The 16,292-nt window shown below is 31.2% G+C and overlaps 1 long non-coding RNA gene across 2 annotated transcripts; it reads right to left on the reverse strand.

Moving 5' to 3' along the window:
- Window positions 1–5,764: 5,764 nt before the first annotated feature.
- Window positions 5,765–8,690, reverse strand: LOC130734471 (uncharacterized). Of its 2 annotated transcripts, none has more exons than XR_009017958.1 (6): window positions 8,633–8,690; window positions 8,044–8,099; window positions 7,631–7,766; window positions 6,726–7,455; window positions 6,467–6,573; window positions 5,765–6,266 (listed from the first exon to the last, which is right to left on the reverse strand). It is a non-coding gene; the product is annotated as an uncharacterized LOC130734471 (long non-coding RNA). The 2 variants fall into 2 exon arrangements; XR_009017957.1 differs by having other exon boundaries at window positions 6,726–7,510.
- Between the last annotated feature and the right edge of the window lie 7,602 nt (window positions 8,691–16,292).

Here is a 16,292-nt window from a genome sequence, read left to right on the forward strand (position 1 = left end):
TGGGCAACAGAACAATTAACACTATCGACAAGGCTGAAACCACAATTGAGATACCGTCAGATTTGTTGATTGGACAAGGTCTTGATCCTCTTATTGAATTGGTTAATTTTACTTATTCGAACTAAGTGGTGAACTTGAAAAGTGATTCATACTTCCAAGAAAGAGCAATTCTCACCTCGATCATCGAGAGTGTCGAACAAGTCAACAACTTTATGTTGTCAAAGCTTCCTGGTGTTGAGAGAGAGTATTTGAGCTATGATACTCCATGTAGATCAGATGAAGATTCTGAGCGTGATGCAGAATGGTTCACCTCTGAGTTTTTAAACGATGTGCGATGTTCAGGAATTCCAAACCACAGACTAATATTGAAGATAATTCCACTGATACCCTAAAAAGAGTACGTGATACTGATTGAATGAATTTGGAGAGGACAACGGTAAATAGTAACGAAATCATGAGCATAAGGGTGTAATTACTCATGCAATCATTTTAAAGTGAATTTTTTTAAAAATAATTTAATTTATGTTTATTTACAAATGCAAGATTGTTTTTCACTTTAAAAAAAATTGCAAAAATAATTGATTATTTCAAAAGAAACTAAAAACTGGAATATAACAAAAGTCACCCGTGCTTTGCACGGGTAATTCCACTAGTATATTAGAAAAGAAGAACTTCCTCAGGCTGATTTAGTGACGTGTCATTCTCACGTTAACTCTTGGTGACGTGTCGTTCTCACGTTAATTCTCATTAAAAAAATTCCACGTGTCATTCTCAGGTTAATTCTCATAAAAAAAACTATTTTTAAATTTTAGATTTGATTATGATTTAGGTTGTTTATTTCTTGATTTAATCTTAATTTATTTTTGATTTTTTTAGAGCATTAATTAATTTTTATGGTATTTTTATTGAATTTTCGGATTTTTAATTAATTCACGATTTTATGAGTTTTTATTGTGATTTGCTAGATTTTGATAGTTTTTATCTATATTTATTTAGTACCTTAAATGAAGATTTTTTTCTAGAAGATTTTGTCACGTGTCACTCTCATATCATTCCAATTCCCTCTATATAAAAAAATATATCTATCGGTAAATATTTTGTTTTTTCTTAACTTTGACATACATATTTTTTTAAAAAAATTATATCCATTGTTTTAACACATAATTCATATGTACCAAAAAAAAAACACATAATTCATAACTTTTTTATGATTAACTAGTACTTTTACCCGTGCGATGCACGGGGGTTATTCATTTGTGTTTATCGTGTATATTTTTTCTTTTTAAATTTGTGTTTTTTTTTATGTTTATTGATAGAAAATTTATTATGAGTTAAAAGAATAAAATTAATTTTAGATATTATTAAACATAAATTTGTATTCTTTTTCAAGTGATGAATGTATTTGTTTTTATTTTGTAGAAGCCGTACATTTTTTTTTTGGTTTTTGTCCTGACTTTTTTTGTATGAGCTTGGATTAAATATGTACTTACCACTACGTTGCGTAATAAGTCTTCGTCTATATGTAAAATATCATCACTTAAATACTCTCAGGTTTCTTTCCATACAAATTATGCCCTTAAAAGCAGATATGATAATAGTAATGTAGCAAAAAGTTTTATAAGATTGTTTGTTGTGCCGCAATGCAAAGTTTCTGTTACTTCATCAATGTATTCTTTATCATCTTCAAGTAAACTCATTATAGCACACGTCCTTGAATGTGTCATATATAAATTTATATACTTTTCTTATTCTTTGAAATGAATGAGTCCCTTTGTAAAATTTAGCAATAACCTTAGATAATATTAACTTTTTTATAGCCTATAATTTGTCAAAATCTGTGTTAATTTTGTTACATTTATCAAAAGAAATTATGAATTAAAAGCTTTAAATTAAATTTAGATATAAAAAATCATAAATTTGGAAGTTTTGTTTTATCGTGAAAAAAACATGAAAATAAACCTATTTGTAAACCATGGAAACTGTCCAATATTAAGTAGGATGGAATCAATAGGAAATCATTACAAAATTAAAGAGCAAGTTATAGCACATTTAGACATTCTAAGCTAAAAAATCAGTATCTAGCCTCTGGGTATATGCACTTGCAAAATGACTAAAAGTTCGAGCCTTAATTCATTGCAAATATGTTAACGCAGACTATATGAAGTGCACATTTTGAATGAGCGTTGCTGCTAATTTATATAGTTGTAGGGCCGGTTAGTGGAAAATTTATTTTTTAGAGTGATATCATATTTAGTATTAAAACCACCACCTTTAATTTTTATATTCTAATATTAATATTAATTATTAACTGCTTAATAATTCTCTAGATCAAAACATATTAATTGTGACCTATGGAATTCCCTAAAGTATATGAACTAAATAGTAATGAGCTAAATAATAATACACTCATTTACAAAAATTTCAAGGTAAATAATTAATGTTTTAATAAAATTAAAAACCATTAATTTAATACTTATATAGTTTCAGGGAAAAGGGATAATGAGAAGGTTGTTTTCTACATTGATATGATATTAAACCCACTATCTTTATCTTTTATGGATTAATATTAAGATTAATTTTTATTTAACTAATAATTCAATAAACCAAAACTAACTTTATGTGCTCTATGGAATTTCCTAACTCATATGAACCAAATACTAATAAACACTTTTTATATATTTTAAGGTAAATTGAAGGATATAGCATGACATTAATGAGAGGATTGAAACCGTTAGATAATGAGAAGGTTATTCTTTCATCGATATCATATTTAATATTAAAATCATCTCCTCCAACTTTTAAGGATTAATATTAATATGAATTATTGTTTAATTAATTATTCTATAAATTAAAACTAATTATGTGTGTCTATTTAAATTTGTAACTGATATTTATTTGGCGTGTAACTATTATTAACTATGATCCTTTTTTAGGTAAAGCTCATAGACTTTTATTTAATTACTAATATAGTAATATTAACTATGATCTTAAAAATAAAGTTTGGTGAAAGTGAAAGGTTATTCCAATGTTTGTTTTGGCATTCATATCAAATATAATGTTAAAAATCATACCTATAATTGTTAAATATTAATAATACTTAAAATATTCTATAAATAAAAACGTATTTACAATGTCCAATGAAATTATATAACTAAAGTTAACTTATTTTATTTAGTGTGTAATCAAAAAAAAAAAATTTGTCAACATAAACTCATATTAGTGTGTAATCAATATTATGTGAATGGAATCGCAGAAGTGCAAAAATCTGTGGATTAAATTCTTTATTTTTGTGTTATCATCAGATACTTTGAGGTGAGATTTAAATTCAATCTTTAAAGTATATTTTCTAACTTATATATAACCCCTATAGTATATTAATGTGTTTTCTTTAATCTCCCTGTGTTTTTCTCCTCCCCTGTACTTAAGATTTAACTTTTGGATGTTTTATTGAATAATATTTCCTGATAGAGACTAAGCATGTTAATGAAATATTTTTCAATACAAAAGCAATCAGTTTATTCCATTTTTATTTGTATATATAAGAATTTGACTCTGAAAAGAAAATAGGACCAATATCCTTCAATTTTTGGTCTAGAAAATATCATTAATAAAAAAATTGAAAATAATAAATCACTTATTATGAAAATCTAACTTGAAGGTTAGAAGTTCTTTTGTCATATAATTGTTCAAAAAAAAAATGCCTTCATGTTAGATCTAAGTGAACTTTTTTCAAAAGCATAAACTTTTATTAGGTAGTTGGCTAAGAAGAGTAATGATATAAAGAAACTATATATAAGATGAGATTTCATAAAGTTTAGGTAGTTAGCTACCTTGAGATGTACAACTTTTTAATGGCTAACACCAAATCTGGCATGAGAAACTTAACATCGGTTACATTATACCTTAGAGAGTAGATCAACAGCAACAACTGACCTCAGATAAGAAGATATTGACTTCAAATCTTGGATTGGTTTTTGAACCATGAAGAATGCATATTGGAAACATACTGACACAAAAATAAAAAAATAAATCACGCAAAAATGAAATCGATAAACATGAAGTCATTGTTCAGGAAATCGTGATCTTACATCCTTATATAAAAATCTAAGGAAAAAATAAAGAACAAAACAAAACACGTACACAATCTAAAAACTACATTGATTTTTGGTGCAGGATTTACAAAACTTGAAACCTAAAACATAAGCTAGTAGCTCACCAATTTCATAACAGCAAAGAAACCCTGCATAGAGTTATGATTTGCAGTCACTGGTAACTCTTGAGCCCAAAAATGTAGATGACGTTAATGGAAAGATGTAGACAAATCAAACAAATGAAGAGTATTTATACCTAAAGACTCAACTATGAAGGATATGAAAAGCTCCAACAATTTTCTTCCACATTCCATTCATTGAATAATATTCATTTTAGAATCAATTAAAATTGGAGGAGAAGTTTTGGATAATAAAAAGTCATGAATCATTAATTTAAAAAAGTTGAAACAATTAGAATATTGAAAGATCAAGAATTATTTAAAGTATTAAAATCATTAAAGTGTTCTCAAATTTTTAAATCAATTTCATAAGAGATGAATTAAAAATATATATTTTTTAGGAAATGTATAAAAAATATAAATAGTTGATTTGACAAATGGCGAAACTGAAAGAGAAATAAAACTACATAAATTCTAAAAATTTAGAATAAATTAAAAATTATGTGGTAACAAAATAACATATTTGTATATCGCTCAAAAAATCAGATAATAAATAAAAATATTTTTTAAAAAAAGTATGCATGATTGTTAAAGAATTGTTGATTAACCTAATGGAATATGAAAAATCAATGTTATTAAAAACCACACATTAATTCATGTTTAAATTTAAAACGTTAAATTTGATATTACTTTTTTATGTGAATATGATTGTAGAATTTGAAAGGTTCTTTTGACATTATTTGACACTTTGAAGTTGGATCAATTGTTCTCTTTAAGGTTATATGGAATGAACGGCTGAGATTCAATCTATGCAAAATAAAATGCATTTTTACTAAAATATCCATGTTCATCTTTCACAGTTTGTAGAATTAATTGTTGAATGACATATTTGCCCCCAAGGTTGCACAAACTCTCCCTTTATATATAGTATAGATAGATAGATAGATAGATAGATAGATAGATAGATAGATAGATAGATAGATAGATAGATAGATAGATAGATAGATAGATTGTAAGCTTCACTAAAATCCCATTGGGATTCCATGACTTTGCTAACTTCCCTATGTTCTAATTTAATGAAATCATTTGCACAATAATTTATATCAGTTGCATTTTTTTTTAATATTTTTTTAGCAGACTTAATATCTTTTAATTTTTGTCGTAAAAGAAAAACTGGAACGTGTAAAACAAAGAAAGGCATACCCATAGGTTAAAAAGTTTAATAAAAAGTGAAAGTATGTATACATCTAGCACCAGATATAAGGCACAAAAAACTACCATCCAACAATATATATTGAAAAAGTTTATCGTAATATGAGTTGTTTTCGAGCCCCATGTCTTATGCGAGCATCTGTAACTGCAGAAGGCTATTTATAAGTTGTAAGTTAGGAGATTCCAAGAAAGCATAAAGGAAAAAATGGTTGATTTAGTAGACTCTGTTGGCAAATGAGTGCCTTATGCAATAACTATTCCGCAAAGAAACTCCATGATATGTGATGATTATATAAGGGGGGGAAAAGATATTTATTGAAGCACTAAGTGAACAAAAATAGGTAATTAGGAACAAATAATTATTAAATAAGGATAGGTATTACATATATGTAAGAGGCAATAACTTATTACATACAAAATAAGCCCTGATAAAAAATAGCATGTGATAATGTAACATATGACATTCACCAATGTCATATCACTTTTTAATGATAAATAAACATGGATCACTTTAAAATTAATGCTAGCTTGATTTCACATTCTCCTGTCACAAAGAGGACTGTTTGAGGCCCTTCACTAAACACATGCAATTGCACATTCTCTAGGCTCTTGACTTGGTACTGTATTTGATGTTTCCAGGAGTGAGCTTCATGATCCTCTTGTGAATGACTCTTCCATTGACTTCTTCTTGGCACAACCTGCACTGTGCTCCGTTCTTCTCTCAGCCAGCTCTAACCTAGGCAGAACCCATTCATAAAGGATACCTCTGTGAGGTTCTTAACTTCAAGATGCAATGCAGATTCTCTCTTCTTCCATTCAGCTTCTCTCTTGCGACAATCAACACCTGAGAACATAATTGGCATATATTTTCTTAACCAAGAATGAAGGAAATATAACATAGTCTATTCAAGGATAATCCAACCGTCACAAAGGCAAGAAGAAATGCTTCGATAAATATAAAAGCTATGGGAAACACACTTTTTTCAAACCATGATTTGGGGCTTTGGAAACGCCAAACAAACATGCATGTCAATATGACGATACCTTTCTTTCAAGGGCACCTGCTCTCTTCTTCCATTAAGCTTCTTTCTTCTTCAGTTGACAATCTCAAGATCAAAATTGATTTATTTTCTTAACCAAGAATGATGGACCTATATATTCAAGTATACTCCAACTCACACAAAAGCCAAGGAAGAAATAATAGCAATATTATTTTAATAGCTTTTAGGAAAAAGCTTTTTTAAAATTGACAGTTTGAGTTTGCGAACGCCAAACATAACATTCAATGTCAATATCATCATACTTTGCTTTCAAGGACAACACATTTGTCCTCTAACACATCATTCGATATTATTGCAGCTTCGGTTTTCAAGCACTGGATTTTTGCTTCAATCTCTTGCTCAAGTCGCTTGACATTATAAGCTCCAAAATCTCTGTTACTCCGTATTCATGGTAAAGCATGAAGGAAATGAGTGAATGCATCATGTCAGAATCAGATAAAAGGATAGTTTAGCAGCTGCATTTAACAAATAGAATAATAGTGTTATATCTGAAACTTTCTTTTGAAACTCAACCTGTAGCTTAGCTCGATATTCAACAAATCCCTTTTAATTTTACCCTAGCCAAGAAGGCAAATATAAACTAATCCAGTATATAGCACATTCTTTTGCCAATGATGGCCATTCTCCAATGTCATAATCATCCTTGAGTTCCAAATGACAAAATGGCTTTTAGTTATATACCATGAGAGAAATGAAAAAGGAAAACTATAAGCACAAAGTAATGAGAGAAATGTAAATTTAAAACTTTTCAAAGATATCACTCAGTACCCAACTTGCACAGTTAAAAAATAAAAGCAACACTATTTACAGAGATAGAGATTGAAACACATAGATGTGGGAAGAAGCCAAGCAAGCTAGTGCACAAAAAACCACTTAACTAAGAACGAAATTGATCGTCGATCTCATCAGAAGGAAGACCTTGACGACGTAATCAGATGGTGGGCTTAGCTGAGCGGCAGAGGAGAAGAGGTTCTGAATGGCAAAATGAAAATGAGTGTCCAAAGTTCTGTACACATCATTGTTCAACCTGTGGAAGAAATGCAGCATGAGTTGCATTGTACGAAGAGAAACACACAGAGAGTTTGTAGCAAAAGCTAAAATGTAACTGCAAAGATACAAATTAGTGAGGAGGAAAAATAGGTCTTACCTGATTGAGGATCTTCTCTCAATGGAATGGGGCTGCAGAAACTCATTTCGCTGGTCCCGTTGCATTTCGATCCAGCCATCCCGTCTTCCTTCGCGCCGCTGCCACTCATTCAGACCCTCACCAATTAAATTTACATCTGCAACTACAGCTTTTTACATGAAACATCTACAATGCTTTCCAAATCAATGCTACAATTCACATGATTTCATAAACAAAAGTTTCTTAGCATGGCACTTTTGCCCTGTTGTTACAACTTACTTCAATCATTCAATTTTAAAAGTGCTATAACTAACAATGTCAAAAAATGTGGTTTCATCATAAATTCTTTAAACACATTTTTTTTTAAAAAAACCTTAAAGTTTAAAGAGATGGGCCGTTAATGAATTATATTGGCAATAAGAAAATGACGCTACCTGATTCAACTCAACGTGTCCTTAAATGGTAATGATCCTCCATTTCACATCATCTTCTGAATCAGTGAAAAACACAAAACAAAGTTAAGTTACAGAATTTGGATCATAAACTTTTCTGGGAAATCTTGAAAATTTCCCAGTAATTTTGATACATCAGGTTCTGCTAAGCCAAACCAAACCCATTATTCACTGACCCTTGATGATGGTTTAAACAAATCAATCATCCTTGACTAATTATGGTTTGAGTTTGTGTTCCATATTGGAGGATTGATTGAGGGTGTGGTGTGGTGAATTGAGCTTGTTTGTTATGTAAAACTGATTTATTAGATTGGTGGAAGCAACATTACGAAGCCTAATATACAATCCACACCAGGAAGCTCAGGGTATTTGGATTTGTATCCTGGAAAAGTAACAATTATACACTCTTTTTTTAACAGTAGTAACAATTATACTCAGATTTTCAAAGAATTGTAAGAGACATAATTAATTTGGAAATTAACTAATCTAATTGAAAGAGAACAACATAGTACAAAAAGGGAAGAAAAAACCTGAAACAATAAAGAGAAAGAAAAGAGTTGAAGCGCTAGACCTGGACGATGATGACGGATTGACGGAAATGACATGCTCTGGTTCAGATTAATCTGAAACAATAAAGATGGATAATCGAATATAAGTTAAAACGTTGAAAGATCAAGGATTCAGATGATAGAGAACAAAACATGCAATGGTAGTGGGTGAAAGCTGAAATTAGCAAAACGAAAACATTCCTGATGATTGAAGGAGCGGCAGAAACCCTAAACACCATATCATTCCACCAATTTCTGCAAGAAGCAAAGACCCCTTAAAAAAACAACAATCAGAGACCCACAAAGATCAGAAAAACGAAAGAAAAGAAACGAAAAGAAAAGAACCAAAGCCCAGAAGATTGAAATCCGCCTTCAATCTCATCTGCTTCGCCTCGTTCGTGCTCTACCTCGCCTCGCTCGTGCTCTGTTCCGGTTCTGCTGACACGATCGAAGGAAAACGGAGAACGTGCAACGCGATTTAAAGCGCAAGAAGAATGAAAACGGATGGAAAAGGAGAAACCAAAACATCAGTGAAATACAGAAGGAGATCAAGATTGCTGGAGGACTTCGACAGCCAAGATTTGATCCATAAATAATAACTTATTGTTAATCAATGGCTGGGATTCAATAATAACTTATTGTTAATCAATGGCTGGGATTCAATCAAACTGAAATAAAATGTATTTTTACCTAAATATCCATGGCCAAGCTTCATTGTCATTGAAATTATTTGTTGATTGACATATTTACCCCAGGGCTGCCAAAACTCTCCCTTTATATAGTTTATAGATAGATAGATAGATAGATAGATAGATAGATAGATAGATAGATAGATAGATAGATAGATTTTAATAAAAATAATCAACTTTTTTATAAAATTATGCACTTTTTGAAATCATGCATATTGATACGTAGATTCTATTTTAAATAATTCTTTTTGAATTATTAAATCATTAGTAATTAATAAAGAAAAAATTATAAAATATGAGAAATGTATATTTGAAAATTATAAAAATGACTCAAATATAATAAACCTTTAGAATATCATTTATATTTGATGGACTAAATAAAAGTTTCATGGAATATAGGTTAAGCTACAGTAAATGAAATCTATATTTACTATTTAACTTATTTTCTAATGTATTATAACAATAAAAAAATTAACAATATTTGATACAAAAATAGTAGCCACGAAATAATTCACCATTGATGTGCGTGAACATCAATATAATAAAAAGAAGTTTTGAATCACCATCAATATATTTCAAAAAAATTTAATAAAGAACAAATCATCAATATAATTAAAAGGATTTTCGAATCATCATCAATATTATTATTTTTTAAAATTTTAACATATCTACTTGAGATCTTGGATGTAGATAACATGAAATTTATGCATGCAACTATTTTGATTAAATAATAAACCTTTTTAAAAATCAAAAAATTGAAAATAAATAATTTTAAAGATTAAAATTGAAACACTTATTCAAAAATGACAAAATCAAAAATAAATTATTTCAAATATTAAAAATAAAACACATATTCAGAAATCACAAAATAGAAAAATATGATACATGAAAATATCACATATTCGAAAATATTAAAAATAATTGGAGTTTTTTTATTTTTTATTCCCTTTGGGTATTTTCCGCAATGATCTCATTATACTAAAAGAATATTTTTTTAGATATAGATAATAGATGAACATGATTTTGTATCAAAATAAAATTCTCATCTCTTTAATTATAGTAATTTAAGATAAAATATTTTAAATTGACAATGAGTTTTTAATGTTTTTTTATTATGATGCTATAAATTATGTACATATAATTTAATTATAGTAATTTAAGACAATTTTTTTATAGATTGACCACGATATCAATTTTTTTTATAAGAGGGCTATAAATTGTGTCAAGCACTGAAGTGTGCAATATACAGTGTGAGGAAGAAAAAAAATGGGTCATACCAAAAGAGAGAGAAGAGATTTAGGTGTTTATCTTCTATTGAGTAAATTTTTTCAACAGATGACCCTCTATCACTCTATTTAATTTCTTATCCTATTTAATACATGATTGTATATATATTTTTCTCTCATAACATGAAAAAAAGTTCTCTTCGCTGCTCATCTTTTCCCCATTAACATGCAATGACCAAAGGTTTGTTCCTTATATACCGTCATCTTTACAATTGAGATTTTTTTTCTTCTTTTTTTCTAATGCACAATGTTCTATATATTTTTTTTCTTCATCAATCTTCTTCAAAAATGTCTTTGGTTCAAAGGTTTGTTATTTCTGATCTTATACCACATGCAACGGTACAGTTATAGTTGTTTTCTTTCTTATATTCACTGTCAATGTTTTTTTTTCTTTTGCAATTATATAATATGACTATTTGAAAATTTCTATTGTATATCCTGATTCACTTTTTTTTGGGAGAAACACATGAATTTTAATTTCCATCAATTAAAATTAGCTTTTGCAGGAAAATAAGGATGAATGTCGCAGGATAAGGAAATTTTAACCAATGATAAGTATTTGTTTGCATAACATTCATACAAATTAACATTTTCCATAATTTTCACCAATGTTATTGGAAAGAACCAAGTGCCAAGGGCAGAGGAAAAATAGCCTGCATTTTAAACCAAACGCCCAACAACTTGAAAAAAAAAATGGTAAATAAATGACCTCAATCATGCATGATTGTTCAAATTGAAAAATAGTTTACTTTAATTAAATGTCTAATTCATAATTTTATATTCACCCATTTATATTTTTAAAGTTTAAGTAAGATATAATATTTTACCTACAAATAATTTTGAATGATTAAATTTTTTTAATTTCATATTTATATTAATATATTTAATGTTATTTATTACTATGACATGAAATAATTTTAAATCTCCATAAAATTAGCAGTTGAGTTTTTTCACTAAAAATGTCAAATATTTCCTGCAAAAAAATTGATCACATTTAATAGGTTATGATATTTAAATATAATTAAAATATTCCCAAATATTAAAAAGAAAAATGTAACGTGAATGCTGTTTCTTTAAATATATGTAAAAATATGTATTTCAAAGTTTAGAAAAAAAATTAAATGCAGATTTCATAGTGTTTTAAAAAATACGTATTTCAAAGTTAAGAAAATTTTTTTTAATGCAGATTTAATAGTGTTTTAAAAAATATGTAATAAAAATATTTATTTCAAAGTCAAGAAAAACAAAATTTGTATATATTTTTTTGGGATGATATGGGGGTGTCAGGTGACAAAACATTCTAGAAAAAAATCTTCATGCAGATTTAATATTGAAAAAAAAAGTATTAATTAATTTTTATGGCATTTTTATTGTATTTTCGAATTTTTATTTAATTCAGGATTTTATGAGTTTTTATTGTGATTTGCTAGATTTTTGTAGTTTTTATCTATCTTTAATTAGTACATTTTTAAATTTTATATTTGATTAGAGATTTAGGTTGTTTATTTCTTGATTTTATCTTGGGTCTTTTAATTTATTTTTGATGTATTTTTAGAGTATCAATTGATTTTTATGGTATTTTTATTGAATTTTCGGATTTTTATTTAATTCATAATTTTATGAGTTTTTATTGTGATTTGCTAGATTTTGACAGTTTTTATCTATCTTTAATTAATACTTTTTTTAATTTTAGATTTGATTAGTATTTAAGTTGTTTATTTCTTGATTTTTTCTTAATTTATCTTATTTTTATTCAATGTTAATTCTAGGAAAATGGAGATGATTGTAAGATCAAGTTTTGATCTAGTAGTACAACTCTATGTTTTGATGATTACAAGTTAACCTTTTGATATGAACAATTGTGGTACTCTAACGTGTTTTTCTGAGTGTGCTATTTACAGGCTCTGACCTCAACTCAATCTCACACAAATCAGAAGCACTGTGTATAAAGAGTGACCCAAGCATCGCTTTCGCATTCACCATGTTCAGTATGAACAGTGGAAAAGCTTCAGAAGTTCTGAAGTTATACAAACTCTGATGAGGACTCAGTCACTAGAAGCTCTGAAGATCCAGAAGCTCTGATAACCAAGAAACACTGAAGGTTCAGATGTTCTGATGGTGTAGAAGACTCTGAAGTTGCAGAAGCTGAATAGTGGAAACTCTGAAGTCCAGAAGCAAGAAACTCTGAAGGCCATGTTCTTCCCTCTGAGTTCAGAATCAGAAGATACAATGGTCAGAGGATCTGTGCTTTCCCTCTGACTCTGATCAACCGGCTTCAGAAGTTCCAATATGAAGCATTCCCCTGATCAGAAGTCTCCTAGGTTTAAAGGTCGCGTCGTTATCCAAGTACAAAAGCAACTGTACCTTCCTGACGACCTACCTAACGTTCTCAGCCACAGCAGAAGCTGGATTTTCCAGAACTGCCCTCCAACGGTAGCATTCTCCATGCATCGCTCAACCCTAATCCTTGGAGTATATAAGAGGCTGAAGACTGAAAGAAACGGCTAGAAGCATTCACATACGCAAGACATATTCTGAGATTCTTCTAAGTTTTCTTTCATCTGAAATTCATTGAGTTTACTATTAGCTTTTTAGAAGCAAATCTCTTGTAAACAATTCTTTGATAAACAGTTTGTTTAGTTCCTTTAGGAGATCAAGGTTGATCGGATCCTAGAGAAGACTAAGAGAGTGAATCTTAGTGTGAGCTAAGTCAGTGTAATTGTTAGTCACTTGTAGGTTTCAAGTGCAGTTGTAACTCTTACCTGATTAGTGGATTGCCTTCATTCTAAGAAGGAAGAAATCACCTTAACGGGTGGACTGGAGTAGCTTGAGTGATTTATCAAGTGAACCAGGATAAAATCCTTGTGTGCTTTTCTATCTCTTATCTTTAGCACTTAAGTTCTCGAAAGATTTGTCAAAATCTTTAAGGTGGAAGTTTTATACTGAAAACGTTATTCAAACCCCCCCTTTCTACCGTTTTTCATACCTTCAATTGGTATCAGAGCGCAAGTTCTGATTACCACACCTAACAGTGTTCAGTGATCCGGGCCGGTGTGAAAAACAATGGCTGCCACCACCAGTGAAACTCAAAGAGATGGTTACAATGCAAAGCCTCCTATGTTCGACGGTCAAAGGTTCGAATATTGGAAAGATAGACTGGAAAGTTTCTTTCTGGGTTTCGATGCAGATCTCTGGGATATTATTGTGGATGGCTACGAGCGTCCAGTTGATGCAGATGGCAAGAAGATCCCAAGGTCAGAGATGACTGCAGATCAAAAGAAGCTGTACTCACAACATCACAAAGCAAGAGCAATTCTTCTAAGTGCTATTTCCTATGAAGAGTACCAGAAGATTACAGACCGTGAGTTTGCTAAAGGCATTTTCGAATCTCTGAAGATGTCTCATGAAGGAAACAAGAAAGTCAAAGAATCAAAGGCATTGTCTTTGATCCAAAAGTATGAATCCTTCATCATGGAGCCAAATGAGTCCATTGAAGAAATGTTCTCCAGATTGCAGTTGCTTGTAGCTGGCATACGACCTCTCAACAAGAGCTACACAACAAAAGATCATGTCATAAGGGTCATCAGGTGTCTTCCTGAAAGTTGGATGCCTTTGGTGACTTCAATAGAGCTCACGACAGACGTTGAGAATATGAGTTTAGAAGAACTCATCAGCATTTTGAAATGCCATGAGCTGAAGCGCTCAGAGATGCAAGATCTGAGGAAAAAGTCCATAGCCTTGAAATCCAAATCTGAAAAGGCTAAGGTTGAGAAGTCAAAAGCTCTTCAAGCTGAAGAAGAGGAATCTGAAGAAGCATCAGAAGATTCTGATGAAGATGAGCTGACTCTGATCTCCAAGAGACTCAACCGAATCTGGAAGCACAGGCAGAGCAAGTACAAAGGCTCTGGAAAGGCAAAAGGAAAGTATGAGTCCTCAGGCCAGAAGAAGTCATCAATCAAGGAAGTCACATGTTTTGAGTGCAAAGAATCAGGGCACTACAAAAGTGACTGTCCAAAGTTGAAGAAGGACAAGAAGCCAAAGAAGCACTTCAAGACGAAGAAGAGTCTGATGGTGACATTTGATGAATCAGAGTCAGAGGATGTTGACTCTGATGGTGAAGTCCAAGGACTCATGGCCATTGTCAAAGACAAGGAAGCAGAGTCAAAGGAAGCTGTTGACTCTGACTCAGAATCAGAAGGAGATCCTAACTCAGACGATGAAAATGAGGTATTCGCTTCTTTCTCTACCTCTGAACTGAAACATGCATTGCCTGATATTATGGATAAGTATAACTCCTTATTGTCTAAGCATAAGAAGCTTAAAAAGAACTTATCTGCTGTTTCCAAGACTCCTTCTGAACATGAGAAAATTATCTCTGATTTGAAAAATGATAATCATGCTTTGATCAACTCTAACTCTGTGCTTAAGAACCAGATTGCTAAGTTAGAAGAAATTGTTGCCTGTGATGCCTCTGATTGTAGAAATGAATCTAAGTATGAAAAGTCTTTTCAAAGATTCCTAGCTAAAAGCGTGGATAGAAGCTTAATGGCTTCAATGATCTATGGCGTAAGCAGAAATGGAATGCATGGCATTGGCTATTCTAAACCAATTAGAAATGAGCCCTCTGTGTCTAAAGCTAAATCCTTGTATGAATGCTTTGTTCCCTCTGGTACCATATTGCCTGATCCTGTACCTGCTAAAGTTGCTAAACATCCTCTTAAAAAGGGATCTTTCTCTATGACTAAATATCATGCAAATATTCCTTTAAAGTATCATGTTGAGACACCCAAAGTGATCAGAACCTCTGGGGTAACTAACAAGAGAGGACCCAGAAAGTGGGTACCTAAGGACAAGATTATCTATGTTGCAGATATCCTTGATAGCTCCACTGAAACACCAATCATGGTATCTGGACAGTGGATGCTCGCGTCACATGACGGGAGAAAAGCGTATGTTCCGAGAGCTGAGACTTAAGCCTGGAGGAGAAGTTGGCTTTGGAGGAAATGAAAAGGGTAAAATTGTTGGTACTGGTACTATTTGTGTAGATAGTAGTCCATGCATTGATAATGTGTTATTGGTAGACGGCTTAACACATAACTTATTGTCTATAAGTCAATTAGCTGACAAGGGTTATGATGTTATATTCAATCAAAAGTCCTGCCGGGCTGTAAGTCAGATCGATGGCTCTGTTCTGTTTAACAGCAAGAGGAAGAACAACATTTATAAGATCAGATTATCTGAGTTGGAGGCTCAGAATGTGAAGTGCCTTCTGTCTGTTAATGAAGAGCAGTGGGTATGGCATAGACGGTTAGGGCATGCCAGTATGAGAAAGATTTCTCAGCTGAGCAAGCTAAACCTTGTCAGGGGCTTACCCAATCTGAAGTTCGCTTCAGACGCTCTTTGTGAAGCATGTCAGAAAGGCAAATTCACAAAAGTCCCTTTCAAGGCAAAGAATGTTGTCTCAACCTCAAGGCCGTTGGAACTTCTGCATATCGACCTTTTTGGACCAGTGAAAACTGAGTCTATAGGTGGCAAGAGATATGGGATGGTTATCGTTGATGACTATAGTCGCTGGACATGGGTAAAGTTTCTAACCCGCAAGGATGAGTCTCATGTTGTGTTCTCTACCTTCATTGCTCAAGTGCAAAACGAGAAGGCTTGTAGGATTGTGCGTGTCAGAAGTGACCATGGTGGAGAGTTTGAGAATG

This window comes from Lotus japonicus, chromosome 1 (assembly GCF_012489685.1).
Source record: "Lotus japonicus ecotype B-129 chromosome 1, LjGifu_v1.2".
NCBI lineage: Eukaryota > Viridiplantae > Streptophyta > Magnoliopsida > Fabales > Fabaceae > Lotus > Lotus japonicus.